At 43.6% G+C, this 18,839-nt stretch overlaps 1 long non-coding RNA gene across 1 annotated transcript; it reads left to right on the plus strand.

The window, feature by feature from the left end:
- The first annotated feature begins 2,040 nt into the window (after positions 1–2,040).
- Positions 2,041–18,623, plus strand: LOC137617917 (uncharacterized). Its single transcript, XR_011039697.1, has 3 exons — positions 2,041–2,156; positions 8,433–8,568; positions 18,518–18,623. It is a non-coding gene; the product is annotated as an uncharacterized lncRNA (long non-coding RNA).
- The last annotated feature ends 216 nt before the right edge of the window (positions 18,624–18,839 follow it).

The raw sequence follows: 18,839 nt of genomic DNA on the forward strand, positions 1-18,839 counted from the left end.
CAACAGTAGCATGGTTTCACATTAGTGCATTGTAGCAGGGGTTCATAACATGAGCCAGTGGTGCATGCAATAGAAGCATGGTTTCAGTACCACATTGTGGCAGCTCTTCATATGCGTTTGTTCCCCTGTAGTGTGCTCATCCAAACCAACTACTAAGGCTTTCAGGTTAGTTCAATTACAGGTAGGCTACATTTTATATTTTTGGACAAGTTTTTGTAGTACATTACAGTACTGTATTTTTATGAAATTGGAAGTTATTTTATAGTCAAATCAAGACAGTGAAGTGAAGATTACTACAGTATTGTTTTGTCCTTAGCATATTGGAGACCAATAAGTCTGCCGTTTGAGGTTTTATAGTGTTACTGTACTACGTTTTTAAATTGTGCTGGTAACCTCATATTGCACACAAAATTGAAATTTCCCTAAACTTACCTAAGCAATTCTTTTATTCTTCAAATGGAATTTTGGCAAATTTTTTGACTCAGGACGGCAGGTACTCCTTAATGGTGCATTTTGAAAAAGATGAAAGCTCATTGAAAGGTATTGTGGACTTGTGAAGTCATCCATGGAATATTAGTGAAAAACTGCTGTTTGCTGTGTGAGGGACTTGAAAGAAGTTTGTGACTGTCACTTTCTTGTAGCGTACTAATTTTATTAGTGAATTTTCGAGGGCTTTCACTAGATGAACCAAGGAAGGATCATGTGCTCCTCCACTGCTGCAAATTTATTGAAGTAACTTTGAAAAATCTGATTCTAAACTGTAGCCTAGCAAAATGAAATGTCAAATCACTGCCAGTTTTAAAATGCTCTCCAAGGAAAGCTATCATAAACACTAAATGAACTTTTTAATTTTCTTTTAATGTACTTCCACAGTTATTTCTTTATTTGAAAATGACTATGTTCATAGTTTAACCAATTCTAGCATAGTGGTTTTTTTTTTTTTTCTATCCTGTCCAAACACTGTTTCCTGAATCTTGTAGCCCATATAATATTCTTGTGGCATCTTTCAATTTAATATTCTTTGAAGAGTTCATGGTCAGGTTTTGGGAGTTTGAGACATCTCTACTACAAACCACCCATCGCATCATACGGCTCAGAATGTTGGGTTTTAAAAGCTACAGATTGGAAAAGATTAGAAAGTTTTGAACTATGGTGTTACAGAAGAGTCCTTAGGATATGCTGGATTGAGAAAAAGACTAACGTAGAAGTTCTACAAAAGATCAATATCGAAAAAAGATTACTTGACATTTTGGATGAAAGAAAACTAACTTTTATTGGACACCAGGTTCGGAACCACACTACAGTACTCTGGAAAGAACGCTACTAATTGGATCAGTCTATGGTACAAGAACAAGAGGAAGGCCTAAAACTAGATTGAGTGCTAATATCAAGGAGATGTGCGGGCTAACGATGGTGGAGTTGGAAAGGAAGGCTCAAGACCGGAATGAATGGAGAAGTTTTGTGCAGAGGGCCACGGCCGTTCGACATCGAACACCCCATACTTGATGATGACTACAAGCCAATTGGTGACAGTTTCTTATGGATGATGGTTCATGATTTATGTAAGTCATTTAGTAAAGGAAAGCTTAACATTAAAGTAACAATATTAGTTTGGAATTTTTAATGTAAATTCAGTTAAATTCAGTCCCAGTTTCATGTCAGGATGCTATGCACCATTACCACAAATGTATTGTTTGGAGACTAAGAAAGGATGTATTATAGGAGTCAACATGTAAGATTTCAAATATCCTAGGTTTGATCAAGCAAATTCAAAAAAATTCTCTGTTCACCGCAACATGCAAGCCACAAGTGTTGTCTTAAACGTCAATCCTAATTATAGAAACTTGTCTGTATAGAAATATGTCAGTGTAATTCAATTTAATGAATAGTACGTAATGTGTTCCACAAATCTTGAGTATTGTCAACTTTAGGCTACCTATTTGCTAGTTTAGTGTACAAAGTACCTTACTTAAAGAGTATGAATTTTGTAAGGTAGGAACTCTTGTTTATTCATAAATATTAACCTTTTTTCTTCTTCCAGGTCAAAGGCCACAAATACTAGCTACAACCGTGAAATTAACTAATCATTGTAAAGTTTGATACTTTGTTTCATATCTCAAGACTTTAAATGAATTGCTGACCTTGTGGATATACATGTAAGCATTCGTTTAATTGATTTTTATATATTGATGATATGTTTTTGGGAGGGGGATAAGTTTGATAGTTATATGTTCAAATTATCAGTAATTTTCTCAATTTTAAGTGTTTAGATACAGCATAGTAAACTTGCAGAATTGTTCTGTCATCTAATTTTAGTTGGCACGAAAAATATATACAGTGAAAGGGAGGTGTTTGGCTTCCTTGCAGAATTCAACTTGGGAGTGTTATAATTTATGAATTTAAATTTGTTCCAACACGAATCGAATACTTACCTCGAACTACTTTCTTAGGAGTTACCTGTAACCTCCTCTCTACCGACCAGAGTTTTGTGTAGTGTACCCCCCACCCCGTTTTCTAAGGAGGCCTACCCCCGGCATTAAGGAATGTGCCCCGAGGGTAGGCTTATCGTAGGTCGATGTCCGCCCGGGTCAACAGCTTCAGTAAGTTCTCTGGTCGCGACGTGTAAACACGTCGCCCTCGTTCTCTATCGATCCTTTATGTGTGTTCTGAGTGTCCCACGTGTTCCCCGCGTGGTAACTTGTGTTTTCCTGTGTACTTTTCCCGGGTGCTCCTGTGTGTTCACCTTCCACCTGTGTGCTTACCCTGTGTATTCCTTGATTCCCTTCGTGCTTGTGTCTTGCGTGTGTGCATTATGGAGCAAATCCGCCGTTGTCCGGGGCCTAGGGCCGGTAAATCGTGTGGAGCGTTCCTCTCCAAGCCTGAAGTGGACCCTCACTCCCTTTGCTCCTCCTGTAGGGGAAGGGTTTGTTCGTCAGCAGATACGTGCCCCGAGTGTGTAGGCTGGAGTGATATCCAGTGGGTACGTTACGGTACTAAAAAGAGGAAATCGGCGAAACGTTCCCCCAGAAAAGCTAGCGTTACTTCGCCGCTACCATCACCCGGTGAGTGGTCCGACGGGGCCTCTGTTTCGCCGTCCCCTACACAGAGTAGGGGCCGAGGTAAGTCTGTCGTAGAGAAGGAACAAAGCGGCCTTCCCCAAGAACCTAGTGAAAGTGCAGTGCCGGTTGCGGGCCCTAGTGAAGAACCCAGTAGTGCGTCCGGAGAGTCGGCCCTTGTGCTCGGGGGGGCACGTGTCCTCCGATGACCCCTTGTGGGGTAGTAACGCGGTGTCTGTGTCTTCGCCGCCCTCGTGGGCCTGTGCTTCAGGGTCTTCGGTAGGCGGAGACAACCAGAAGAAGTTACGATCTTCGGGTAATGATGCCTTCGGTTGGAGGCTTCCGAAGACACCAGGTAGGTCCCCGTTAAGAATGGAAGAGGGCCTGGACCCCTGGCTCCCTAGCATGGAACGCCTTGAATTGTTCCCGGCCCCCCTCGCGGAAGTCCCCGAAGATTTCCTTCAGCCGTCGACCTCGGGCACTCAACGCGTGAAGAAGTCCCCCGCTGTCCCCGCTACCGGCCGACATACGATAAGTACAGTGTCGTCGGGTTCGTCGGAAGATTATTTCTCATCGGGAGAAGAAGTCAGGAGAAAACACCGTCGTCGGAGGGAGCGGTCCAGGAGCAAGCGTTCCCGTTCTAGGTCGCGCTCCAGGTACAGTAGGAAGCTCTCCCGCTCCCCAGGACGTAAGTATAAGAGGAGTAGGTCTCCTGATGGCGACTGGGTCTTCGTACCCCGGGACTCGAGGGTGCCTTGTTCCCCGGACCGCCGGTCCAGAGAGTTCTCACCAAGGATGCCGTCCTCAAAACCCTCGCAACCAAGCTCGCAGGAAGGACTCTACAGGAAGGCATAAGTCCTCAAAGCCTCCGGTTCACCTCGCCCAGCGGGGGGAAACGCACTTCTTTTCGGGCAGCCTGGCCGAACCAGCCCAGCTGGTGCGGCCTTCGGGTTGGAAGGAACAGTTCCCGCTGCCGGGTCAGCCCACGGGAACCGCGTCCTCTGCACCCAGAGCCCTTGAGCGGACGAGAGTCCCCGCTGAATCGGCGATGCCTGCGTTAACCCAGGCCCCTGGTGCGGACGTCCCCGCCGATGAAGTCCAGTACCTCGGTAGGATGGCACCTCTGGCCGGTCGAACTCACTCAAGGGGATACCCTTCGGGAGCGACCCCCCCGAGTTACTACTGTTCACAAGACGCCTCAAACCAAGGAAGGGAAGCCCATCTCCTTGACAAAACAGCACGAGGGACCTGGTTGGACGGAGAAAAGGAACTCCCCATCAATGTCCTGGAGTTGAAGGCAGTCCAGAAGGCTTGCCTACACTTCGTGGATCTGCTAAAGGGAAACACCGTGGCGTTGATGTGCGACAACGCCACGGTAGTAGCATACATAAAGAAGCAAGGAGGCTTGAAGTCGAAGGAATTGTGCGATCTCACCATAAAAATTCTAGATTGGGCAGAAGAGAACCAAGTGGTGTTATTAGCGAGGTTCATTCCCGGGAAGAAAAACGTGCTGGCCGACGGTCTCAGCAGAGTGGGCCAGATAGTAGGAACAGAATGGTCCCTTCTTCCAGAAGTAGCTAAGCTCATCATCCAACGTTGGGGTTCCCCGGTGATGGACCTCTTTGCAACAAAACTCAACGCCCAACTCCCCGTATATTGTTCTCCTGTACCAGACCCGAAAGCAGCCTTAGCAGACGCCTTTCAGCACAAGTGGGACAATCTAGATGTGTACGCTTTTCCCCCTTTCACGTTGATAAGGCAAGTGCTCAACAGAGTAAGGACAGCCCGAAACCTAAAGATGACTTTGGTAGCGGCCTGGTGGCTGGAGAGAGAGTGGTTCGCAGACCTAAAAGACCTGGCGAGTCAACCACCGTGGCCTCTGCCCGACAGGTCAGACCTTCTGCATCAACCTCATTTTCTCAGGCTCCACGACAACCCACTCTCCCTACATCTTCACGCCTGGAGACTATCGAGCGGCTCCTGAAGAAAGAAGGATATTATTCATCCACTGCTAAGAGAATGTCGCTATACCTGAGAAAGTCGTCAGCCGCGGTCTACCAGGCTAAGTGGGCCTCCTTCACGAAGTGGTGCTCTGAAAAGCGCATTAAACCTCTTAAGGCCTCTGTCCCAGACATAGCAGGTTTTCTGGTGTTTCTTAGAGACAAGGTGGGAATATCAATCCCAGCCATAAAAGGGGTTCGGGCCGCCTTAGGCCAAGTCTTCCTCCTGAAGGGCATCGACCTGGGGGCCTCGAGGCACATAGCGATGCTTGTCAAGAGTTTCGAGCAGTCCTGCCCCCCACAGGCGAGTAGGGTGCCCCAGTGGGACTTAGCCAAGGTCCTGAAGATGTTGTGTGGCCCCCCCTTTGAACCTTTGAAAGATATCGTGAACAGAGATCTCACCCTCAAGGCCGTCTTCTTACTGGCCTTGGCGTCTGCTAAGAGAGTGGGTGAGATCCATGGTCTGTCATATGACGTTTCTCATTTGAAGGGGGGGAAAGAAGTATCCCTCAAGTTCGTTCCTTCTTTTGTGGCTAAGACTCAGAACCCAGCAGTCTGGGATCCGAGGTTCGAAGGTTTTTCAATACCTGCCATCCCTAGGACGAGTAATTCAGAGGATTTGAAATTATGCCCTGTACGGACAATTAGAAAATACCTTGAAAGAACGGCTCATCTCCGCCCAGGCATCAAGAGCCTCTTCGTATCCACGGGTATCACTAAGAAGCAAGTGTCCAAGAACACCATTTCCTTCTGGTTGAGAAGAGTTATTGCCAGAGCCTACAAGGAAGAAGGCATAGCAGTGCCAGGTACCCCCCGATCTCATGACATCAGGGGCCTGAGCACCTCCTTAGCCTTTGAGAAAAACATGGCAGTAGGTCGGATCCTGCGAGCAGGTACTTGGTCGAACCAGTCAACCTTTACTGCCCATTACCTCAAGGACTACTTGAGGAAGTCCTTAGACGGGTTCTCCATTGGAACAGTCATCTCCGCCCTCCAAGCGGTGTAACGGTAAAAGCCCCAGGCTCAATGACGGCTAGCAACCGGGAGACACAGGTGCAGCTTCCTTCCATCCTACCCAGTTGCTTCCTAGCCTCATCGGGGAGTACCAACTTATACCATTGGATAACACATTCTTCACGACTACGCTACTGGAATAAGCATCGGAAGAAGTTTTTTCAAAGGGTGAGTACTTAGACACTAACGTGAACTCTTGTGTAGTTACCCTCTCATCCGTTTTCTAGTAGGTACCGTTATCCTTGGGCCTCTTGGCCTCCGCTTCCCAGTTCAGGGGGTCAGAATAGCACTCCCGCCTCCTAAAGTGCAAGTCTCCTAAGAAAGTAGTTTGAGGTAAGTATTCGTGTTGGAACAAATCAAAAATTTTAAGTAATTTTTATTTTTCCTAACATACTTACCGAGAACTACTTTCGGGTAATGGCCCTCCCTTCCTTCCCCGAGTGCCTCTCTTCCCTTGCAAGCATTGTGCTAATCCAATAGAACTTACTGAAGCTGTTGACCCGGGCGGACATCGACCTTCGATAAGCCTACCCTCGGGGCACGTTCCTTAATGCCGGGGGTAGGCCTCCTTAGAAAACAGGGTGGGGGGTACACTACACAAAACTCTGGTCGGTAGAGAGGTGGTTACAGGTAACTCCTAAGAAAGTAGTTCTCGGTAAGTATGTTAGGAAAAATAAAAATTACTTAAAATTTTTGATTTTTCTAACATACTTGCCTAGAACTACCTTCGGGTTATGGCCCACCCATCCTTCCCCGAGAACCTGCAGGATCGAGTAATACCTGTTCCAACGAAACTTACTGACGATTCGACCTGAGCTAGCACGCTGCCCGACCCCGGGTCGCCTCGGGGCACGTACCACACTGCCAGAGGTTGACCTCGTAGAAAACGGGAAGAGGGTAAACTATACAAAAAGCTGGTCGGTTAGGTAGAGTTAACCAGTAACTCCTAAGAAGGTAGTTCTAGGTAAGTATGTTAGGAAAAATACAAATTACAGTACTTAAAAATTTGTGATTTCCTTGTGTTCCGAGTATTAAGATAATACTGTCATGTCCCCATACCCTGACGAGGTGGTATTGGGAGAGTCCTAGCCTAAAGTTTTCTTCTAAGGGACTACAGGTCAACTTCCTAGGTCGAGTCACACTTCAGACCTTCACATACAGCTTACGTAGGCCGCAGCCCTTGCGCAGCAAGGTTCTAGCGAGGTGTAGGGACTCCTTATTGTTGAGTGCTGACACACTCAGATACTGAGTCCCTGGGCAAAGCCAAAAGCCAGTACTGGGTGGGACTTACCACCCTTCCTAAGGGGTGAGTCACCCATATTAAATAGCGTGGTTTGTATTTCAGTTACGGAACAAATGACAAATTCGTAGGTAATTTGTATTTTTCCTAACTATACAAACCTTAGCTATTTAATCAAACTTGCTCGCCAGCCCTATCCCCCGTGAAGTCCTACCTCTAAGCAAAGTGAGCTCATCATAGGTGTGTGTGAGGGGGGGGAGCAGGTTACCCTCCCTACCCCTCGCTAACTAGCGGTGGGGTAGTAAACCCTCGTTAAAATTCTAATGACTCCTCATTTCAGCTACGCCGAAAATAATGACCCATATTAAATAGCTAAGGTTTGTATAGTCAGGAAAAATACAAATTACCTACAAATTTGTCATATTTGTGTATGTGGGACAGTAATACTGGGTCATCTTCATTAGTTACATTTTATTAATATTTAGAGTAAATGAGCATCAGGCATTAAGATTATTTATAAGTGGTTAAATTTCAGTGATAAATTGTTCCTGCTATAAATCACTTTTTACATTCCCATGTTGACACAGACTGTCATAAGGTTGTCCTAAAGCCTTTATTATTTATACCTAGTATTCTTTGTTGCTTTGATATTTCTCCCATACCCCTTGGTTACTCCTGCCAGGTATCCAAACCACTTTAAAACTCATTTTAACCGAAATTTCCTCCTTTTAATTCAAAACAAATTCTTTGAGAGAAGAATAGGAATTTTAACCCTTTTACCCCCAAAGGACGTACTGGTACGTTTCACAAAAGCCATCCCTTTACCCCCATGGACGTACCGGTACGTCCTTGCAAAAAAATTCTATAAAAATTAGTTTTTTTATATTTTTTGATAATTTTTATGAGAAAATTCAGGCATTTTCCAAGAGAATGAGACCAACTTGACCTCTCTCTGACAAAAATTAAGGCTGTTAGAGCAATTTAAAAAAAAATATACTGCAAAATGTGCTGGGAAAAAAATAACCCCCTGGGGGTTAAGGGTTGGAAATTTCCAAATACCCCGGGGGTAAAAGGGTTAACTGGTTTCTGTTAGCAATCTTTAATCTATCAAATTTCTTTCAGAAATGATTATGCGAGTATCCTTCTTCTAGACCATCAATATAACAGACCCACATCAATTCAAGCTTTACCAAAATGGATTTCTAATCATGTGAATCAGTGTGAAAAATTTGGCAAAGCCTTTGGCCTAATAAGAAAGGTAAGGGTTATTCAGTTTTTACAGTCAGAATTTGTATGTGCTGTAAATTTACACAAAAAGATCAGATTAAGATTCTATATTATTCATTAAAATTTGCACTTTTTCAATGTGTTCTCCAAAACTAAACTGCCAAGTACCTTTTTTCTAATGATTTCAAGAAGCACTGATATGCATCCTATCAATCAGGAAGTTGAGAGGAAGATTACCATAGTGAATGAAACTGACGCTATTATTCAATTAGCTTCTTAACCCTTTAACCCCCAAAGGACGTACTGGTACGTTTCACAAAACCCATCCCTTTACCCCCATGGAAGTACCGGTACGTCCTTGCAAAAATATGCTATAAACATTTTTTTTTTCATATATTTGATAATTTTTTGAAAATATTCAGGCATTTTCCAAGAGAGTGAGACCAACCTGACCTCACTATGACAAAAATTAAGGCTGTTAGAGCAATTTAAAAAAAAAATATACTGCAAAATGTGCTGGGAAAAAAATAACCCCTTGAGGGTTAAGGGTTGGAAATTTCCAAACAGCCTGGGGGTAAAAGGGTTAACTGGCTTCAGAGTTTTAGGAACTGTATACATTAGTCCACAAAGACTTAATTATTAGGCTAGATTAGGGACTCCAATATAAAGTATATACCAAAGAAATATGTTCTTCCCTATCCTAGGGCCAGTATATCAATGTGGAAACATGGACTCAGTTTATATAAGGAATCCCAATGGGTTCAGTCCCTAGAAATATGTCACAACACCTCCAAGCTTAAATTGTCTGCTAGCACGAACCATGAGTCATAGTCCTTAGGTGTTACCAGTGTTGTTGGGTCATTATCATAAGTTTCAATGCAGGATTTTCGGGCTTTTCCATCGGCCCCCAGGATAAGCCAAGCCCTAGAGTGCATCATGAGCATGCTGAAGAGGAGCAGTTGCTCGGTGAGACAGTGGATGAGTCTCACAGGGACCCTTTCATCACTGGCCCTGTTCGTCGAACTAGGGAGACTCCACCTCCGCCCTCTTCAATTCCATCTTGCAGCTCATTGGGACAAGGGTTCGACTCTCGAAGCAGTCTCTATCCCAATCACCCAAGAGATGAAGACCACTCTCTTGTGGTGGAAGAACAATCTCCTTCTCAGGGAGGGCCTATCGTTGGCTATTCAGACCCCCAATCTTCATCTCTTCTCAGATGCATCGGACTCGGGCTGGGGTGCGACCTTGAACGGACAGGAATGCTCGGGAACGTGGAACGAGGAACAGGGAATGCTCCACATCAACTGCAAGGAGCTACTAGCAGTTCATTTAGCCCTGCTGAACTTCAAGTCCCTCCTGCTAGGCAAAGTGGTGGAGGTGAACTCAGACAACACCACAGCCTTGGCTTACATCTCCAAGCAAGGAGGGACCCATTCGAGGAGCCTATACGAGATCGCAAGGGACCTCCTCATTTGGTCAAGAGGTCTAAACCTCACTCTGGTCACGAGGTTCATTCAGGGCAATATGAACGTCTCAGCAGATCGCCTAAGCAGAAGGAATCAGGTCATTCCCACGGAATGGACCCTCCACAAGAGTGTGTGCAACAGACTTTGGACCTTGTGGGGTCAACCTACCATAGATCTGTTTGCCACCTCCATAACCAAGAGACTTCCGCTGTACTGTTCCCCAGTTCCAGACCCTGCAGCAGTTCATGTGGATGCTTTTCTACTGAACTGGTCCCATCTCGACCTTTACGCATTCCCACCGTTCAAGATAATAAACAAAGTTCTGCAGAAATTCATCTCGCACGAAGGGACACGGCTGACGCTGGTTGCTCCCCTTTGGCCTGCAAGAGAATGGTTCACAGAGGTACTTCAATGGCTAGTCGACATCCCCAGGACTCTACCTCTAAGAGTGGACCTTATACGTCAACCTCACGTAGACAGGTTGCACCCAAACCTCCACGCTCTTCGGCTGACTGCCTTCAGACTGTCGAAAGATTCGCTAGAGCTAGAGGCTTTTCGAAGGAGGCAGCCAGTGCGATTGCCAGAGCAAGAAGGGTTTCCACTCGTAGAGTCTACCAATCTAAGTGGGAAGTCTTCCGGAGCTGGTGTAGAGCCAATTCAGTATCCTCTACCAATACCTCTGTGACCCAAATAGCTGACTTCCTTCTACATCTTAGGAATGAGAGATCCCTTTCAGCCCCTACGATTAAAGGGTATAGGAGTATGTTGGCTTCAGTTCTCCGCCACAGAGGTTTGGACCTTTCTTCCAACAAGGACCTTCAAGACATCCTTAAGTCTTTTGAGACGTCTAAAGAGCGTCGTCTATCCACTCCAGGCTGGAACCTAGACGTAGTCTTAAGGTTCCTTATGTCACCTAGGTTCGAACCTCTCCAGTCAGCTTCCTTCAAGGACCTTACCCTCAAGACTCTTTTTCTCGTCTGCCTTGCAACAGCTAAGAGAGTCAGTGAGGTTCATGCCTTCAGCAAGAACATTGGTTTCACGACCGAATCTGCAACATGTTCTTTTCAGCTCGGATTCCTAGCAAAGAACGAACTTCCTTCACGTCCTTGGCCTAGATCGTTTGAAATATCTAGCCTCTCCAACATGGTAGGTAACGAACTAGAGAGAGTTCTTTGCCCTGTCAGAGCTCTCAAGTATTATCTTAAGAGGTCTAAACCTATTCGAGGACAGTCAGAAGCCTTATGGTGTGCCATCAAGAAACCGTCGAGGCCCATGTCCAAGAACGGGGTTTCGTATTATATAAGGCTTCTGATTAGAGAAGCCCATTCTCACTTAAAGGAGGAAGACCTTGCATTGCTGAAGGTAAGGACCCACGAAGTAAGAGCCGTAGCTACTTCGATGGCCTTTAATAAAAACCGTTCTCTGCAGAGCATAATGGATGCAACCTATTGGAGGAGCAAGTCAGTGTTTGCATCATTTTATCTTAAAGATGTCCAGTCTCTTTACGAGAACTGCTACACCCTGGGACCATTCGTAGCAGCGAGTGCAGTAGTAGGTGAGGGCTCAGCCACTACATTCCCTTAATCCCATAACCTTTTTAACCTTTCTCTTGAATACTTTTATTGTTGTTTTTATGGTTGTTACGGTAGGCTAAGAAGCCTTCCGCATCCTTTTGATTTGGCGGGTGGTCTATTCATTCTTGAGAAGCGCCTGGGTTAGAGGTTTTGTAGAGGTCCTTTAGTAGGGGTTGCAACCCTATATACTTTAGCACCTTTGGGTTGATTCAGCCTCCAAGAGGAACGCTGCGCTCAGTAAGGAAGACGAACTTAAAAAAGAGGCAGAGTAACGGTTCAATTCGACTTCCTTACCAGGTACTTATTATTTCATTGTTATTTGAGATAACTGTTATATGAAATATGGGATACTTAGCTATCCTTTAATCTTGTACACTGGTTTTCACCCACCCCCCTGGGTGTGAATCAGCTACATGATTATCGGGTAAGTTTAATATTGAAAAATGTTATTTTTATTAGTAAAATAAATTTTTGAATATACTTACCCGATAATCATGATTTAATCGACCCTCCCTTCCTCCCCATAGAGAACCAGTGGACCGAGGAAAAATTGAGGAGGTGTCAACAAGAAGTACTATAGTACCTGGCCACAGGTGGCGCTGGTAAGTACACCCCCTTCTAGTATTGTGATAGCTGGCGTATCCCTCCATAGAATTCTGTCGGGCAACGGAGTTGACAGCTACATGATTATCGGGTAAGTATATTCAAAAATTTATTTTACTAATAAAAATAACATTTTTGAAGACTTGGTCTTTCAGTTAATCACTATGAGATTTCCTGCCCCAAAATGGTAACGACCAACCCCCCAGGCTCGTGGACTATACTCCCAAAAGTTATTCATGAACTGATTTCACCTGAGACCCCTTGTTAGATGTTTGAGGCGAGTCCAGCTGATTGATTATTATACATACATACATATACCAAAGGCACTTCCCCCAATTTTGGGGGGTAGCCGACAACAACAAGAAACAAAACAAAAAGGGGACCTCTACTCTCTACGTTCCTCCAGCCTAACCAGGGACTCAGCCGAGTTCAGCTGGTACTGCTAGGGTGCCACAGCCCAACCTCCCACATTTCCACCACAGATGAAGCTTCATACTGCTGAGTCCCCTACTGCTGCTACCTCCGCGGTCATCTAAGGCACCGGAGGAAGCAGCAGGGCCTACCGGAACTGCGTCACAATCGCTCGCCATTCATTCCTATTTCTAGCACGCTCTCTTGCCTCTCTCACATCTATCCTCCTATCACCCAGAGCTTTCTTCACACCATCCATCCACCCAAACCTTGGCCTTCCTCTTGTACTTCTCCCATCAACTCTTGCATTCATCACCTTCTTTAGCAGACAGCCATTTTCCATTCTCTCAACATGGCCAAACCACCTCAACACATTCATATCCACTCTAGCCGCTAACTCATTTCTTACACCCGTTCTCACCCTCACCACTTCGTTCCTAACCCTATCTACTCGAGATACACCAGCCATACTCCTCAGACACTTCATCTCAAACACATTCAATTTCTGTCTCTCCATCACTTTCATTCCCCACAACTCCGATCCATACATCACAGTTGGTACAATCACTTTCTCATATAGAACTCTCTTTACATTCATGCCCAATCCTCTATTTTTTACTACTCCCTTAACTGCCCCCAACACTTTGCAACCTTCATTCACTCTCTGACGTACATCTGCTTCCACTCCACCATTTGCTGCAACAACAGACCCCAAGTACTTAAACTGATCCACCTCCTCAAGTAACTCTCCATTCAACATGACATTCAACCTTGCACCACCTTCCCTTCTCGTACATCTCATAACCTTACTCTTACCCACATTAACTCTCAACTTCCTTCTCTCACACACCCTTCCAAATTCTATCACTAGTCGGTCAAGCTTCTCTTCTGTGTCTGCTACCAGTACAGTATCATCCGCAAACAACAACTGATTTACCTCCCATTCATGATCATTCTCGCCTACCAGTTTTAATCCTCGTCCAAGCACTCTAGCATTCACCTCTCTCACCACTCCATCAACATACAAGATAAACAACCACGGCGACATCACACATCCCTGTCTCAGCCCCACTCTCACCGGAAACCAATCGCTCACCTCATTTCCTATTCTAACACATGCTTTACTACCTGTGTAGAAACTTTTCACTGCTTGCAACAACCTTCCACCAACTCCATATAACCTCATCACATTCCACATTGCTTCCCTATCAACTCTATCATATGCTTTCTCCAGATCCATAAACGCAACATACACCTCCTTACCTTTTGCTAAATATTTCTCGCATATCTGCCTAACTGTAAAAATCTGATTCATACAACCCCTACCTCTTCTAAAACCACCCTGTACTTCCAAGATTGCATTCTCTGTTTTATCCTTAATCCTATTAATCAGTATTCTACCATACACTTTTCCAACTACACTCAACAAACTAATACCTCTTGAATTACAACACTCATGCACATCTCCCTTACCCTTATATAGTGGTACAATACATGCACAGACCCAATCTACTGGTACCATTGACAACACAAAACACACATTAAACAATCTCACCAACCATTCAAGTACAGTCACACCCCCTTCCTTCAACATCTCGGCTTTCACACCATCCATACCCGATGCTTTTCCTACTCTCGTTTCATCTAGTGCTCTCCTCACTTCCTCTATTGTAATCTCTCTCTCATTCTCATCTCCCATCACTGGCACCTCAACACCTGGAACCGCAATTATATCTGCCTCCCTATCATCCTCAACATTCAGCAAACTTTCAAAATATTCCGCCCACCTTTTCCTTGCCTCCTCTCCTTTTAACAACCTTCCATTTCCATCTTTCACTGTCTCTTCAATTCTTGTGCCGGCCTTTCTTACTCTCTTCACTTCTTTCCAAAACTTCTTCTTATTCTCTTCATATGACTGACCCAGTCCCTGACCCCACCTCAGGTCAGCTGCCCTCTTTGCCTCACGTACCTTGCGCTTTACTTCCACCTTTTGCTCTCTATATTTTTCATACTTCTCTATACTATTACTCTGCAGCCATTCTTCAAAAGCCCTCTTTTTCTCTTCCACTTTTACCTTCACTCCTTCATTCCACCATTCACTGCCCTTCCTCATGCTGCCTCCATTATTATAACAGGATATATTTGATTAATATCACAATTTTCCTTCCAGGACTGAAGTATAACTATTTCTAGCAATAGACTTAAACATTTAGGTTCAATTAAGATAACATAGACCAATTAATTCACCAACTTATCTTTAGTGACTACTTATCCATCCATATCCATATACCAAGGCACTTCCCCCAATTTTGGGGGGTAGCCGACACCAACAATGAAACAAAACAAAAAGGGGACCTCTACTCTCTATGAGGTTCCCTTTTTGTTTTGTTTCATTTGTGACTACTTATATAAACATTATAATTTTACCCAACACCGAATGTTATCAAGCTGTATTATATAGTCTCTAGTTAACCCTTTTACCCCAGGGGTATTTGGAAATTTCCAACCCTTAACCCCCTGGGGGTTATTTTTTTCCTAGCATATTTTGAAATATATTTTTTTTAGATTGCTCTAACAGCCTTAATTTTTGTCATGGAGAGGTCAGGTTGGTCTCATTCTCTTGGAAAATGCCTGAATTTTCTCAAAAAATTATCAAAAAATAGGAAAAACTAATTTTTATAGCATTTTTTTGCAAGGACGTTCCGGTACGTCCATGGGGGTAAAGGAATGGCTTTTGTGAATCGTACCAGTACGTCCTTTGGGGGTGAAAGGGTTAAGTAGGACATTGGAGGTGCCATGCAGTGTTGCAGGTAAAGTCTATTGGGGGTACAGATATCTATGGTTATCTTCGGATAAGTCCCTGATTATTATTATTATTATTATTATTATTACTAGCCAAGCTACAACCCTAGTTGGAAAAGCAAGATGCTATAAGCCCAAGGGCTCCAACAGGGAAAAATATCTTCGGATAGTCGTTCTGGGGGTTAGAACCCCGTGATACCTGACGGTAATTCTATTGTAATATCACTTGCAGAAATATTATACAGGAGGAAGCTGCCATGCAGGACGACATGGCCATCTCACCCAAAAATAGATTTTTCCTACATCAAAATCCTTTTTAATCTGGAGTCGGTCATCTTTATACTTATGTCTTGTTTTCAGGTGAGGAGAAGGATGTATCAAATAGAATTAGTAGTTGATTTAGGTTGCTACATTGTTCTAAAATAGTCTCAATGCTAGGTGTTTATCAAAAGAGTACTTCATAAGACTGGTCTCTATAGCTTATATTGAGGGGAAGATGTTTAGATGAAGGCTGATTACTAGAGCTTTGTGAGTAGATAGTTGCCATGTAAATTTACATGAAATTATTATGGTGAATATTAAAATGCACAGTAAATTAAATTTTACACGGACTCTTCCCGTTCATTAACTGATATTATATTTCTATCTAAAAAGCAAGGGTCAGAAAATGATCTTCCTAGGTTTGTCTATAAACAGTAATCATGGTACCTATTTGTAAGTATGAGTTCTAGTTCAGTTTGACTGATAAGGCTGTGCTAAGCTTGTAATTCTAAAGTAAGTAAATCAAAACATCCTATTACCCTTAATGGTACAAATTCTGTATTTTTTATTAAATCTCTTTTATAGATATATTTGGGGGTTCCCTTGCTGAATATTGTGAAGATTTGTTCATAAGCATGGCTAGGATATCACTTACAGAATTACTTGATAATCTCTGAAAATTAGTCGAAAGTGGAATTTTTTTATTTTTAGAGAGAGAGTGCCAATGGCATCCACCCTGCTTAAATGAGTGATTGATTCTAGCAGACTTAGGGGAGATTCTTCTTCAATACTGAGTCAATCTTCCGGGTTCTGCCTCGGTTGGGGATTGGCAAAAACAGCTAGAATTCATCCCCACAACTTTCATGAAAACTGGCATATCTAGAAAGGTAAATGACCTCAAAAGAGGCAAAGTCGTTTTGTCCAATCAGGAAAAAGACCCGGGGAAGCGGCAGGTTCCTTCCTCAAACAAGACTTCTTACTGGTGCAGTGACGTCTGCGCTCGTTGGTGTTACTGATTTTCTGGGAACGTCTGGTTCCTGGTGAATGTCGTATCTTTAGTCCCCTCTAGTGGTAACTTGAGTCCTGTAGGATCAGAGCAAAAAAGAGACCTGAGTTAGGAGGTACAGTAGAGATTACCATCTTTAGCTTGAACTGCTTCCAGTCTATCCCTCCGAATACTCGGAGCCCAGAATTGGACTCCATGTTCTAGATGGGGTCTTAATAGTGATGTGTACAGCTGTAGTACAGTGTCTTTGTTTCTGTATTTGAATTGTGTCTTTATGTAACCTATTAGTTTTTGTGCTTTCTTTTCAGCTTTTATGCTCTGTTTGATGAACTTCAAACCCTTGCTGATAATATTACCTAGCTCAGTCGAGGCTATGATAAACTACTGTACTGCCTTGAGGTTAGTCTTTAGAATGAACAAGGTTTTCATTTACTCCTCGACAGAATTGTGTCCCTTCATATAACTTGTCGAGCTTATTTGTTCTCAATCGGAAGTTAAACCACCTCCTCGGAAAGGATGACTTTCTTACCACTTGTCAGGCGTCAGATCATGGCTTGACTCTTCAGTCTTTTCTTCTTTCTCGTTTGGGTCTCTATTATTAAAGTCTGAAAGGGACATGGTCTCTTCCTCGACATAGCCCAGCCAAGTTAATGAGGGACAAATTACACTCAAGTGTGTCTCTGAGTGCGCTGCGCAGCCAAGACTCAGAATCCTGGTGCGGAATGTGATTTTGGGTCTCTCCGAAGGGGGAGTCTCCTTCGTGTAACCGCTGACCTCCCTTTTCAATGATTCGAGAGCATTGAGGCATGATTTCAGAGAAAGCTCAGGCAGGGTCAAGAGGAGAATCTCTAAAAGATGTTCTCAACAAGGATTCCACAATTCATGGGCTGTGCTTGGCACCGTGGCTCTCCTCGTCAGGAACGAATACGCAGAGCTCCCTTTGTTAGGAACTAAGCACTGCCCTAACATTCAAATAAGACTTCTCTGTTGCGCAGATTCATTCTGGCATCACCAGAGTACCTTTACAACCTATTACCTGCAAACCATAACTCGCAGAAACCTGGATATCTTCTCCATAGATGCTGTGGTGGCAACACAAAAAGCGGTGTAAGTTGCCTCAGCTCCCTTACTGAACAAGTTGCAGTCAGTCGTTATCCAGCGTTAGTCTGGGATGAATGGTCTTTTCTTCCTTCATCTTCCCCTCTCTTGGGGCACAACCCCGAGCTCTTTACTCATACTTGGCCCGCCATCACCTGTCCCCCTAGAAAGTCGTGCTAGCAATCAAAAATGGATCATTATACTAGGTGAGTGCGTGAGCGGGGTGACTGATCTCACCCCGCCAACTAGCAGCGTATTGTTTAGTTAGTTTCCAGCTATGCCGGAACAATATATCTATTGTAGAGAGTTCAGGTTTATATGGTTATGAAAAATAGAAATTACTAACAAATTTGCATATTTGTATAAAATCTAAATTATTTATTTATATCACATTTTAAAACATTTCTATTTATAAACTAAATCAATTAAACGCATATGCGCTAGTTATGAAAAGCGAAAAGATTTTTTTTTTTTCTCTAGTCTCAAACAATAGCACCACACCTACAAGGTGTTCGCGCGAGGGTTGTAACCTCTGCATTCCATGCTTTTATCTTTCTCTAGTATATTTGGAAGATTTATATTAGGAAAGGTATAAGGAAGGACCTTTCTCACCGGGCGTCACAGGCCTCTTCCCAGAAATAGATTTTTCCTTCGTCAAAATCCCTTTTATGTGATTTTATTATATGTTTCAGTTAGCCAATCAAGGCTTCTAATTTGTCCTAAATTATAAGAGGAGTAATTCATTATATATTTTTTCAGGATATAATTGGTCATTTGCTTGAAATTGACCTGACAAACGGCAGATGTAATGGGGACATCCATTAATCACAAGACTACGGGCTGCAATATTGCAAGAGCCCGTGCTTGGCCGTAAGGGCCAGGCAATCAACAGCAAAATAATCACAAGAAAATTTCTGTTCTACTGTTCAAATGGAAATTCGAATCTGCGACTTCATAAAAAAAATATACATGTCATGGATTTAGGTGTGGGGAGAATTAGTAATTTTAAAAATTATGTAGATCTATATACAGTGAGGCTCTTAAGTACCTTGATATTGCGTAATCTGTTAACGTTAGTTGT

This window comes from Palaemon carinicauda, chromosome 24 (genome assembly GCF_036898095.1).
Source record: "Palaemon carinicauda isolate YSFRI2023 chromosome 24, ASM3689809v2, whole genome shotgun sequence".
Taxonomy (NCBI): Eukaryota; Metazoa; Arthropoda; class Malacostraca; order Decapoda; family Palaemonidae; genus Palaemon; species Palaemon carinicauda.